The 12,386-nt window shown below is 38.0% G+C and overlaps 1 long non-coding RNA gene and 1 pseudogene across 2 annotated transcripts; one reads left to right on the top strand and one right to left on the bottom strand.

Annotated features, from left to right (window-relative positions):
- Positions 1-1,428: 1,428 nt before the first annotated feature.
- On the bottom strand, positions 1,429-7,782 carry LOC148194226 (CBL-interacting serine/threonine-protein kinase 6-like; annotated as a pseudogene).
- Positions 2,882-4,844, top strand: LOC148194227 (uncharacterized). 2 transcript variants are annotated; one of them, XR_015781688.1, is made up of 4 exons: positions 2,882-2,895; positions 3,167-3,945; positions 4,262-4,392; positions 4,651-4,844. It is a non-coding gene; the product is annotated as an uncharacterized LOC148194227 (long non-coding RNA). The 2 variants fall into 2 exon arrangements; XR_015781687.1 differs by lacking the exon at positions 2,882-2,895 and having other exon boundaries at positions 2,989-3,945; positions 4,651-4,766.
- Positions 7,783-12,386: the final 4,604 nt, after the last annotated feature.

Consider the following 12,386-nt stretch of genomic DNA (forward strand, 5'->3'; position numbering starts at 1 on the left):
CTCAGCGCCATTTACCGCTCAGCGGTGGTTACGCGTCTTCTTTCTTCCCCTCAGCGGCCATTTGCCCCTCAGCGGTTCCAACGCCACCTCTTGAGTGCCGCTCAGCGGTAATTTGCCGCTGAGCGGTGCCTTCGACTTCTCTTTTTGCACTCTTTCTTGTCTTTTCTAATGTCCTCTCTCTCATTCTTCACTTCTTTCACCAAATTCACCTCAAAACCTGCACAAAAACACTCAAATCAAGCATAAACCTGTCCAGCTCTCTTATTTCTGAAAATATAAACAAAATGCATGATTTCAAGCTAGTTTCTAAGTCTAAAGGTTGCTTTTAGTATCACTTTTAAGCATGAAAATAACAGTTTTTCAACTGTTATCACTAGCCCACAAGATTGGCGCTCAACGCCCCACTTATGGCGCCCAGCAGTGTGCGACTCGAGGAAGTTGCGCTCAGCGCCCTTGAAAAGGGCGCTCCGGCGCGAGCCAAGGGTATCCTGCGCTGAGGGCTCCAGAAAAGGGCAGCGAAGCGTGAGACAACTTACTTTGGCACTGAGGGCCCCTAAAGTGGTGCTTAGCGCTGTTGTGATCCTCCTTTCTTGATGCTTTTCCAATTCTTCCTGAGTTCCAACTCCTTACTACTTCAACTCTTCTTCCAAATCATCTCAATTCCTATTGAAAACACTGAAATCTAGCACAAAGCCATTAAATTCACCTTCAACTCTCTTATTCATCAAAACTATGATTACAAGCTACTTATCTAATAACGGTAAATTCAACTGTTATCACAACCACAAACTTATAACTTTGCTTGTCCTCGAGTAACAAAATGTAACTTGGCTTTCAAACAATCAATACAATGGTTTCAACACCTTTTCTTTCAAAATAAGTAATTGCTCATATCAGCTTATTATAAAGATTATCAGTCAAGATGATTAAATATCTTGATTCACTTAACCTCATTGTGGTGCTCACATACTCACAAAATATTCAACAGATGCTAAAGTCATGAATGATCAATCAAGCAAAGATGTAATCATGCATACATGGAACTATTGTTCAGACTGTGGCAAGTGTACCCAATCGTATCAAGTAATATAAAATGGTAAGACTAAGTATCGTATCCCAAATGACTCACGACACTAAACAATTATGTGATTACTCAACTAATTAAGACTTAAGAAGAACAATTTTTAGGGTTTTGAATGAAAGTGCAATAAAAATAAGGCTTAATACCTTTTTTCGTCCTTCTTTAGGGGGCAATGTTCAAGTCTGTCCTACGTTTTTTAAAAAGTTCAATGTGGTCCTAACTTGTGAAAAAAGTTTGCAATTAAATCCTTTTTTATCACGACATTAATTTTTTAACAGTGTAGCTGACAACGTGGACAAAACATAATTGCGTGTCTAGTTTATGTCATTACGTGGAAGTGAAGTGTCGGTTCAAACAGGTGTAGGATTCTCAGAAGGGGAAGTCCTTCAAAGGATGTCTTTAAGCGCAGGACGAAGTTGGTTGCTGCAGAACTGGTTGTACTCCAAGGTATTACCGTTGTCCTTCTTCACCTCCACCACCAAAACACTACAAGAAATGTCTTATTTACCGAAGGACTAATACCGAAGGTCACTTGAGCCGTCGGTAAAGATGAATTACCGAAGGCTTTACCGAAGGTCAATGAAAATGGTTATTATGGACGGCCTATGCCCGTCGATAATGGGCAACTAATTTACCGAAGGTGTTTAGACATCGGTATAGGCATGGACATATTGAAATCAGGAATTGGGATTTCCCTCTTCCATTTTCCCAAAATTCGTATTCGCGAAAGCAACCTGCCCTCCATTTGAGTTCACTCCCCTCTCCCCCATGTAATCTCTGTCTCCTTCTCTCGTTCAGAGTTTGAAAGCACCATTGAACCCCACTTGTGTATTACGGTTCCGCCATCGCCATTGGACGTTCTCGAGCTCCTCTCCATTCTCCAAAAGTGTGTGGGGTTGAAGGACGGAGGCATTGACGTGACGGCTTCCATTGTGGACGGTGCTTCTCTTAGGGTTTGTTCACGACGGTCCTTTGGCGGCGTGAGGAGGTGTTGTCGCTGCGTCAGGGGTGATGTCGTGACGTGAAGAGGTTGGGGGAAGAAAGTGTTAGTGATCTGGGGTTTGGTTTGGTTTGATTTGATTTCAGCGGTTACCTATTCAAGCTTCTGCTTATCGGCGACTCTTCCGTCAGCAATTCATGCTTGCTTCTCTAATTCGCTGTCGGTCTCTCATCACTTCACCGTATTTCCCCTTCTCTTTCGCTTTCTCTCATCTTTTCACTTCCTTTCCTTGCAGGATAACTCGTATGTGGACAGCTACATAAGTACCATTGGAGTTGCTTTCGTAATCATCACTTCTCTTCTTTTATTTTCTGACTCTTTCTCTTTGTCTTTCTATTTATGCACCATCTTCGTGTTGTTCTTCTCTTGCTTGGGCTGAGCATTGTGTTCGTCGTCGAGGCATCGTGGTGTTCTGGCGTGTTCTCCCTGGGAAATTAAACTATAGATTCGTTCATGCGGCTTAGAATCCTGGCGAGAAATCTTTCCGATTTGTTTGTCTCCTATATCTTATTCTCGAAATTTTAATTTTTCTTTCCTCCTTCTTCCATCTGCTGCTGTTTACTACTTTCATATTTGTTTGGTCTCTTTAAAAGTGTGTTATTTACTTGTATAATTTTACCTACCTCAACCGCATGCCTTTCCTGCCTTGGCTTTCCCTTAGAACCCCACCCTCCCTCGCGCGCTTCTCTTAGAGATTGGGAGACCATCAAATCCAATGATTCCTTGCTTGTTCTGATTTAGGGTTTATCTTCTCGCACAATCCAAAGTTGCGCTCACCACCACTGGTTTAAAAAGCCTGCCAAGATAAAAGAGAGTAAGCTTTCTTAAGAGCATGGTGACAGTAATTTCTTGTCCATGAAACATTTCCCATAACTAAAATATTGATGGAAGTTGTTCTGGACTTTTTTTAATTCAAGTAAAATTGTCTTGCTATTTGGGAAACTTAGAAACTAGGCATGTTGCTATATAGTAGAACAATGGTTGAAATTTATGAGAACTTGTCACATACAGGGGCTTTTTCTTATCTCTAGATTTTACTTCATTGCTGAAATTGTTGGAAACTGTAACTGAATGACGTTGTATAGGTGGCAAGTCTTCTGTCCTACTCGATGTCAAGCCTTGGGATGATGAGACCGACATGAAGAAGCTGGGAGAGGTTGTCCGCAATATTGAGATGCCTGGTTTATTGTGGAGCACTTATGTTCAAAGTTTCATAAACTTTTCTCCCTCAAAATTTCATAAACTTTTCTCTCATTCATTCTCAAAATTAACTATCCTTTTGCTACTTTCTTTACTTTTTTTCCTATAAATTTGTCAAACTCTGCATAACCAGAAGAAGGTCAGAACATAGAACTTCACCAATTTTCTGGTTTAATATGTACTGCATTTGGATTTGCCTTCAAAGTTTTCATTTTCCAACAAAGTGTTGTCATGCCTTTTATACTTTGAGAATGTGTTTTCAGAATTTTCAAACATGTCAAGTTCTAACTTATATTTTAGTGTAATTGTTACTCAGACACAAGACTATTCAACTTTTATATAAACTTTATGCTGATTTTACTGTTTTTGAGCTCACAAGAAATTAGTTTTGTGTGGTTTTCCATGTGCTAATACAAGTTCAATTTGCTATTCGCAAGTTGATGTTGGTCTTTCCTTGATTATGAATTGCAAGTTAGGAAGTATGTTGAGAAGATTGGTTTGTGTTTACATGACAGAGAAAAGAGGATTCTGCAGTGCAAAGAGAAGCATTGGGCGGATGCAAACAATCTTTTAGTATTATTATTGTTGTTTTGTTATTATTATTATTATTTTTGGTTGAATGTAGGGTATCATTTAGCGAAGAGTCAACAACTAATTCTTTGAGGTACTAAGATTTATTTAAGAGCCGACAATCGACATCTCCCATCAGTAGTATTCCTTACATCCATTTATTATTTTTATGTTATCTATGATAAAAATTTTGATAAACATTATGCTTATCTGTTCTTATTCAAATTACATCAGGAAAGGCCTATGGTTTTGGGATTTTGATCATCAACAAGAATATCCTATTCAAATTACATTACGATAAACATTATGCTTATTTGTTTTTGTTTGACCATTCTAATATCTGACATGAGTAAAACTTGTAGCAAATCTTGACTGAATATCCTATTCATTTAGTTCTTTTGTTGGACCAGATTTGCTGAGATTTCGTCCAATGATGATTCTGGTGAAAACAGCCCTGACATTTCTGATCACGAAGAGAAAGTGGAAGAAGTTGATACTGTTGTAAATGATCATAATAGCTCAAATATCCTTATTGAGTCAGGTATACCCTTAAAATTGTGGGTGAAAAATCTTATGTGTTTTTTCAAGCAATTATATAAACCTCGTCCCTGTATTTTGCATATCATTTCTAAGGCTATACCAAACTAGCCCAGATGCTTTAATAGTTGGTTGGTTGGATGGTTGTGTTCAACTTTAGTTTTCCTTTTGATCACCTGGCCACCTGGAATTGATAAGTTGCTTGCTCTTATATATTTTTATATTATCATTGAGTTTGTATTTTATATTCCTTAATTCACAGATACAGAAAGAAACTATAGTTTTTGACCTTGATAAGGAGGATGATGCACCGGGACATCCACTCAACCAGGAAAATAATGAGTATGTGTCTCAATCTATTAGTCCCCCAGTTAATAAAATGGAAGAAAGTTAGGGCGTGGAAAAGGATAAAATGGAAGAACATTAGAAATTTTAGTCATTTCTTCTGGGTTGTACTGTTACCTGTGTTTTTTTTTATATACCAGTGCACACATTTTCTCTGCATTGTTTGGCATGTTTTACGTGATTCATCCTAGGTCTTTTGTAAGGATGCTATATACTCTTGCAGTAAAAGTTGTTTTTAGAGGCTTTAACGTGATATTGTTTTTATATAAATCTTTGAAAGCTAATGCATATAACAGGTTTATAGTGTAATAGTAATTGGTTATCAGTTGGGTTATTTGGATGCTACTGATAAATATACGTGAATGATTAGTTTTTTTATATGATATTTTATTATTTATGAATGATATTATATCAAGTACGTTATATTATATTAGGTAGGTTTTATATACGTATTATATTAAAGAGATTTAAGAATGATATTTTATTATTTATTGTTAAAGATATTATATTATGTAGGTTATAAACGTATTATATTAGATATATACGTTTGATATTTTATAGTTATGAAAGAGATTTTATTAGGTGAATTTATGTATGGAGAAGTATTTATTTTCTCATTGGGTTTTGTACTTGGGTGATAGAAGCATAGAATATGCTCATAAGTTAGCTATATTTAGGAGATGGTTGTAATGAGAAGTGAGGAAGAAGTGATATAGAGAGTCTCAAGCCCAGGCGCGACAAAGGGGGCGTCGGGCGCGACTTTACAGAGAGTCTCACATTCTGCAGCAGCCCAATGCCCTGTTTTTTTTTTCACCCTTCGGAAATTACCGAAGGGCAAAAGCCCTCGGTAATTACCGAAGGCTTTTGGCCCTCGGTAATTACCGAAGGCTTTTGGCCCTCGGTAATTACCGAAGGCTTTTGGCCCTCGGTAATTACCGAAGGGCGAAAGCCCTCGGTAAATGTTAGCGACAAGAGATTTACCGAGGGCTCTTTGGCCGTCGATAAGCCTTCGGTAATTACCTTTTACCGACGGTTTTGGGCTGTTTCCGAGGGCTTCTGGCCTTCGGTAATGCCCTTCTTTTTTGTAGTGAAAGCGATGGCGTCATGGTGTATAAATCCGCAGCAATTGCAAGCTTCCCTTTCCGACCCCGCTGTTGACCCTACAACCTCTTTGCTCTCGCTTTTCTTAACGTCAAACTTCACCGCCTTCGCCACCTCCTCCAACCGTGAGATCACGCTACTCGCGGTGCGTGTGGTCGCAAACCAAATCTCCTTCTGCTCCTTCTTTTTCTCCTCGAACAAGGGCGACAAATCGAACCCCACCGAAAGCGAAATTAAATGGAAAGCATTCATCGTGGTGGACTTAGATTCTTCCAACTGCTTAATCTTCTCTTCCAAATCCAACTCTTCTCTCTTCGCCGCAAATGGTGTGAAGCAGACCATCCTGGCGGAGGTGCTCGGAGAAGGTGCTGAGGCCAAAGTCGGTGAGTTTGAGGTCGCCCTCCTCGTCGAGGAGGAGGTTCTCTGGCTTGAGGTCGCGGTGGTTGATAATAGTTGAAAAACTATTATTTTCATGCTTAAAAGTGATACTAAAAGCAACCTTAAACACTTAGAAACTAGCTTGAAATCATGCTTTTGGTCATATTTTCAAAAATAAGAGAGTTGGATAGGTTTATGCTTGATTTCAGTGTTTTATGCAGGTTTTAAGGTGAATTTGGTGAAAGAAGTGAAGGAGGATAGAAATGGAATCAGAAATGACATCAAAAAGTGCAAAAAGAGAAGTCACAATTACCGCTCAGTGGCAGTTTACCGCTGAGCGACGCTCAGGCACTCACGTTGGATCCGTTGAGGGGTGAAAATGCCGCTGGGAGGAAAGAATCAACTCACGCACTTACCGCTGAGCGGTAGTTTACTGCTGAGCGGCACTTTTATGGGCTTGGACCTAATTTCTTGTATTTTTAGAATAGTATATAAGCTTTAGGATGTCCTAGGGTTTGTATCTTTGGCTGAGACGAAGCAGACACTCACTTTTCCACCCCTTGAAGGAAGATCTTGGATGCTCAGGCTACCTCCTCCTCTTTCTAGGGTTTTATCTTTCATTCTTTCATTATTGCTCATCTAAGTTCACCATGAATATGGTGAACTAAACCTTGTATTGTTGTTGGGGAATCAATGTAGTCTTGTGAAACTCTCATATATGGAATTTGTGTTTTAACATCTTACTTTAAGATTTATGCTTTCTTTCATCATTAGTTAGGGTGTTTCCTCTCTGCTTAAAGCTTGCTTTGTTTAACTCATTCATTGCCATGATTATTGATTTTGTCGATATGGGAACGTACGGGGAAATCTAGATCCGGGGATTTTCTCCCAATAACATATTGGTTGCCGTTAAGCTTCTGCACTTAAGAATTAATTACTAGGAATGCTAGGAATTGTATGAACTCGTAATTAAGGATATGCCTTCTTGCAAGGTGATTTAGAGAGTGGCATTAGCATTGATGAAAAGAATGATGAATTCCTAAAAGTATATGAGAGTGGACAAGATGAAATTGACAACCCCAACAACATACTCATCCATATAATTCATTAAAGTATTTGTATTATGTTTTTCCATTGATCAAATTCATGCATACATATTTAATTATTGTCTTTTGCACTTAAACCTACAATTAATTTTTCACAAGTCTCAAATAATCAACAAATCATATAGCTAAACTAGGTCGTGAGTCCTTTGGGAAAACGATACTTGGTCTTACCTTGTTTCTTGATACGATTGGTCACACTTGCCGATTGTTAAACAAGTTTGTGGCTCCGTTTTTCGGTGTTCATAAATTTGTCATCAGTGGTTGACGCCACGGCTGTGGCAGAAGTCGATGGCGGAGACGAGCTGCTGAAAGTAGAGGCACGTTGTGTCCTCCCTAAGACGACCGCGGGCGATCTTGTTAAAGAGCTCGCCGCCGCGCACGACCTCCATGGCGATGTAGATCTTGGACTTGCTAGCCATGACCTCGTGAAGCTGAACGATGCTGGGGTGCTTGGCCATGTTCATGGCCGAGATCTCCCTTTTCATCTGCTCCATGATGACAAATTTATGAACACCGAAATACGGCGCCACAAACTTGTTTAACAATCGGAAAGTGTGACCGAATCGTTTCAAGTAATAAACTCGGTAAGACCAAGTATCGTTCTCCCAAAGGACTCACGACCTAGTTTAGTTATGTGATTCGTTGATTAGCTAAGACTTACGAACGAAATAAGTGGAGTTTAATATGAAAAACAGAAAATAGACATGTATGCATGAGTTTTGATCAATGGCTAAAACAAAATACAAACACTTCAATGGAATATATGGATGAGTATGTTGTTGGGGTTTATCAATTTCATCTTATCCACTCTCATATATTTTAGGAATTCAACATTCTTTTCATCATTGTTAATACCACTCTCTAAATTACCTTGCAAGAAGGCCTATCCCTAATTACGAGTTCATACAATTCCTAGCATTCCTAATAATTAGTTCTTTGAGTGTAGGAGCTTAACGACAACCAATATACTATTGGGAGAAATTCCCCGGATCTAGACTTCTCCGTACGTTCTCGTATCGACAAAATCAATAATCATGCATTGAATGAGTTAAACAAAGCAAGCATTGAGCAAAGAGGAAAAACCCTAACTAATGATGAAAGAAAGCATAGGTCTTAAATATAAGATGTAAACACAAATTCCATATATAAGAGTTTTCACAAGACTACATTGATTCCCCAACAACAATACAAGGTTTAGTTCACCATATTCATGGTGAAACTAGATGAATAATAATGAAAGAATGAAGGATAAAACCCTAGAAAGGTGAAGAGGTACCCTGAGCATCCAAGATCCTCCTTCAAAGGAGTGGAAGAGAGAGTGTTTGCTTCGTTTCTGCCAAAGATACAAACCCTAGGACATGCAAGTCCTTAAATAGGGCATAAAAATAGCATAAAACAAGTCCAAGCCCAGAAAAACAAAAGAAAACCGGTCCAAGCCCACTTAGAATGGCGCTCAACGGTATTTTACCGCTGAGCGGTAATACCGCATGATCCATTTTGCCCCCAGCTGCTGTTTTTGCCCCTCAATGGTGATTTTGGCACCTGAAAAGTGCGGCTCAGCGGTATTTTACCGCTCAGCGCCACTCAGTCACACTTTTTCTGCGTTCTGGTTGATTTTTCAGCATTCTGGTTGACTGGTTGACTTTTCTAGTTGACTGGTTGACTTTTCTGGTTCACTGGTTGACTTTTCTGGTTTCTGGTTGACTTTTGAGCACTCCAATCATTCGGTACTTCAATTCTTCTTTCGAATCATTCAATTAGCCTACAAAATTAAGGGAATCTTGCACAAAATCATTAAATTCACTTTCAACTCTCTTATTCACAAAACTAAAGCAAAAATATGAGTTCAAGCTAGTTTCTAAGTCTTAAAGGTTGCTTTTAGTATCAATTTTAAGCATAAAAATAACGGTTTTTCAACCGATATCACAACCCCAAACTTAAAACTTTGCTTGTCCTCAAGCAAACAAGATGTAACTCAATCTTCCATCAATCCATATAATGGTTCACCACATTCAAAAATCCTTCTTTCAAGACAAGTAAATACTCAATTTAGCTTATCATCAAGACTTCAATCAAGATGTGCACATGCTTTTACTGATCACTCAAACACATACTATCCAACAAATGCTATTTTCATGAATGATCAATTAACTAAGCAAAGATGTTCTTATGTGTTCATGGAATCTATGCTCTCTAGATAAAGTGTTTCACTCAAACACACAAGTGTATAGGAGATATTCACTCATTCACTCTACTATTACAATGTCACATGAATCAACTTTGCCTTTCATTTAACCATAATCAAAAACACTTACAAGCACACATCATCACAAGGACTTTTCAATGGCTTATAATGTGGTTGGGCTAGCAAGAAAATTGGTTTTTCTAGATCACAAAACCCTTGAGTTAAGAGAATCACATAAACACAACCATTCTTACTTATTCCCAACTTTCCTTTGCATTGAGCTTTACTTTTTCTTTTCTTTTCTTTCTCTTTTCACATTCTTATTTCTTAGCTCTTAGCTCAATGCTTTCTTTTTTCTTTTTCATAATTTCCCAACAACCCCAAACTTGAACATTTATCAATACCACAAAATATTTTCTACGTAACTCAAGGTAAAGCTTTTCATCAAGGGTTTCAAATCATGTTCAAGGCTAAGGGTTCAAAGGATAGAACACAAAGTGCTCCCTTTATTGGGCTAACTTCATGAATTTGGCCAATAAAAGGGTTATCAATAAATGGCCTTGATCATATGATGCAATCAAGCAATTGATTCAATCATAGAAAACCTGGGCAAAATCATTCATGCTTTCAAAGTAATAGCATTCAATCATAACAACTCTAGAGCTCAAAACCTCACATATAAGCTCATTCACATTTGACATACACATCCTGCTTAATATCACAATCACAATCACAATATCATGCATTTGTTCACAAAGCTTGTGAATCACCTGTATAAGCATATAATGTGAACATCTCAACATCAATCAATCTCAAGGCATCATCAAGTATTACTTATCAAACAATCACAATCATAAGCAAACCATCATACAGACAAAGTTTCCAATTGAGTACATTAAACCCTATTCTACAAACATAAGTGATTGATAAAACAAATCCTACTCTAGTGCTTTGAAAAACTCAGCCCCATCAATGATGCTCTCTCCCAACCCCAAACTTAGATGGAAAACTAATAAGAAAGTGAGTGAAAGGGAGATTTTCTCAAGAGGGAAGAGGGAAAAGATGTGGAGAACCTTTGAAAAGGTATGTAGGAGTGTGTGTGAAGAGAAGATTCTGAAAAGAAAAACTAAAACGCAGCTTGGGGTATAAAAATACCCTAATGGGCTGATGACAATTTTATGATCACCAAAATATGATGTCACAAACTTGTTGAACAATCAGCAAGTGTGACCGAATCGTTTCAAGTAATAAACTCAGTAAGACCAAGTATCGTTCTCCCAAAGGACTCACGGCCTAGTTTAGTTATATGATTTGTTGATTAGCTAAGACTTAAGTACGAAATAAGTGGAGTTTAATATGCAAAACAGAAAATAAACATGTATGCATGAGTTTTGATGCTAAACAAAATACAAACACTTTCAATGGAATATATGGATGAGTATGTTGTTGGGGTTTATCAATTTCATCTTATCCACTCTCATATATTTTAGGAATTCAACATTCAATTCATCATTGTTAATGCCACTCTCTAAATTACCTTGTCAAGAAGGCCTATCCCTAATTACGAGTTCATAAAATTCCTAGCATTCCTAATAATTAGTTCTTTTAGCACAGGAGCTTAACGGCAACCAATATACTATTGGGAGAAATTCCCCGGATCTAGACTTCCCCGTACGTTCCCGTATCGACAAAACCAATAATCATGCATTGAATGAGTTAAACAAAGCAAGCATTGAGCAAAGAGGAAAAACCCTAACTAATGATGAAAGAAAGCATAGGTCTTAGATTAAGATGTAAGCACAAATTCCATATATGAGAGTTTCAAAAGATTACATTGATTCCCCAACAACAATACAAGGTTTAGTTCACCATATTCATGGTGAAACTAGATGAATAATAATGAAAGAATGAAAGATAAAACCCTAGAAAGGTGAATAGGTAGCCTGAGCATCCAAGATCCTCCTTCAAAGGGGTGGAAGAGAGAGTGTTTGCATCGTCTTTGCCAAAGATACAAACCCTAGGACGTCCTAAAGCTTATATACTATTCTAAAATTACAGAAAATTTAGGCCCAAGCCCATAAGTGTGCCGCTCAGCGGTAAAGTACCGCTCAACGGTGAGTGCGTGAGTTATTTTCTCCCCTCAGCGACCATTTTGCCCCTCAGCGGTTCCAACATGAACTCCTGAGTGCCGCTCAGCGGTAAACTGCCGCTGAGCGGCAGTTGCGACTTCTCCTTTTACACTTTTTGATGTCTTTTATGATTCCATCTCTCTCCTTCTTCACTTCTTTCACTAAATTCACCTTAAAACCTGCACAAAAACACTGAAATCAAGCATAAACATGTCCACCTCTCTTATTTCTAAAAATATGAATGAAAGCATGATTTCAAGCTAGTTTCTAAGTATAAAGGTTGCTTTTAGTGTCAATTTTAAGCATGAAAATAACAGTTTTTCAACTGTTATCACAACCCCAAACTTAGAACTTTGCTTGTCCTCAAGCAAACAAGATGTAACTCAATCTTCAACCAATTCATATGATGGTTCACTCATTCAAAAATCCTCTTTTTCAAGATAAGTAAAAACTTCAATCAAACTTATGACCAAGAGTTCAATCAAGATGTGCACATGCTTTAGTGTTCACAAAGTCATTTAAATTCCAACAGATGCTATTTTTCATGAATGATCAATCAATTAAGCATGGATGTTCATGTGCTCATGGAATATTTCCTCACTAGGTAAAGTGTTTCACTCAACACACAAGTGTATAAGAGGTAATCACTTATTCACTCTACTATCACAATGTCACATGAATCAACTTTTCCTTTCATTTTACCACAATCAAAAACATTCACAAGCATGCATCATCACAAGGACTTTTCAATGGC

The sequence above is a fragment of the Vigna umbellata genome, chromosome 8 (genome assembly GCF_029865625.1).
Source record: "Vigna umbellata cultivar VRB3 chromosome 8, Vumbellata_1.0, whole genome shotgun sequence".
In the NCBI taxonomy this organism is placed as follows: domain Eukaryota; kingdom Viridiplantae; phylum Streptophyta; class Magnoliopsida; order Fabales; family Fabaceae; genus Vigna; species Vigna umbellata.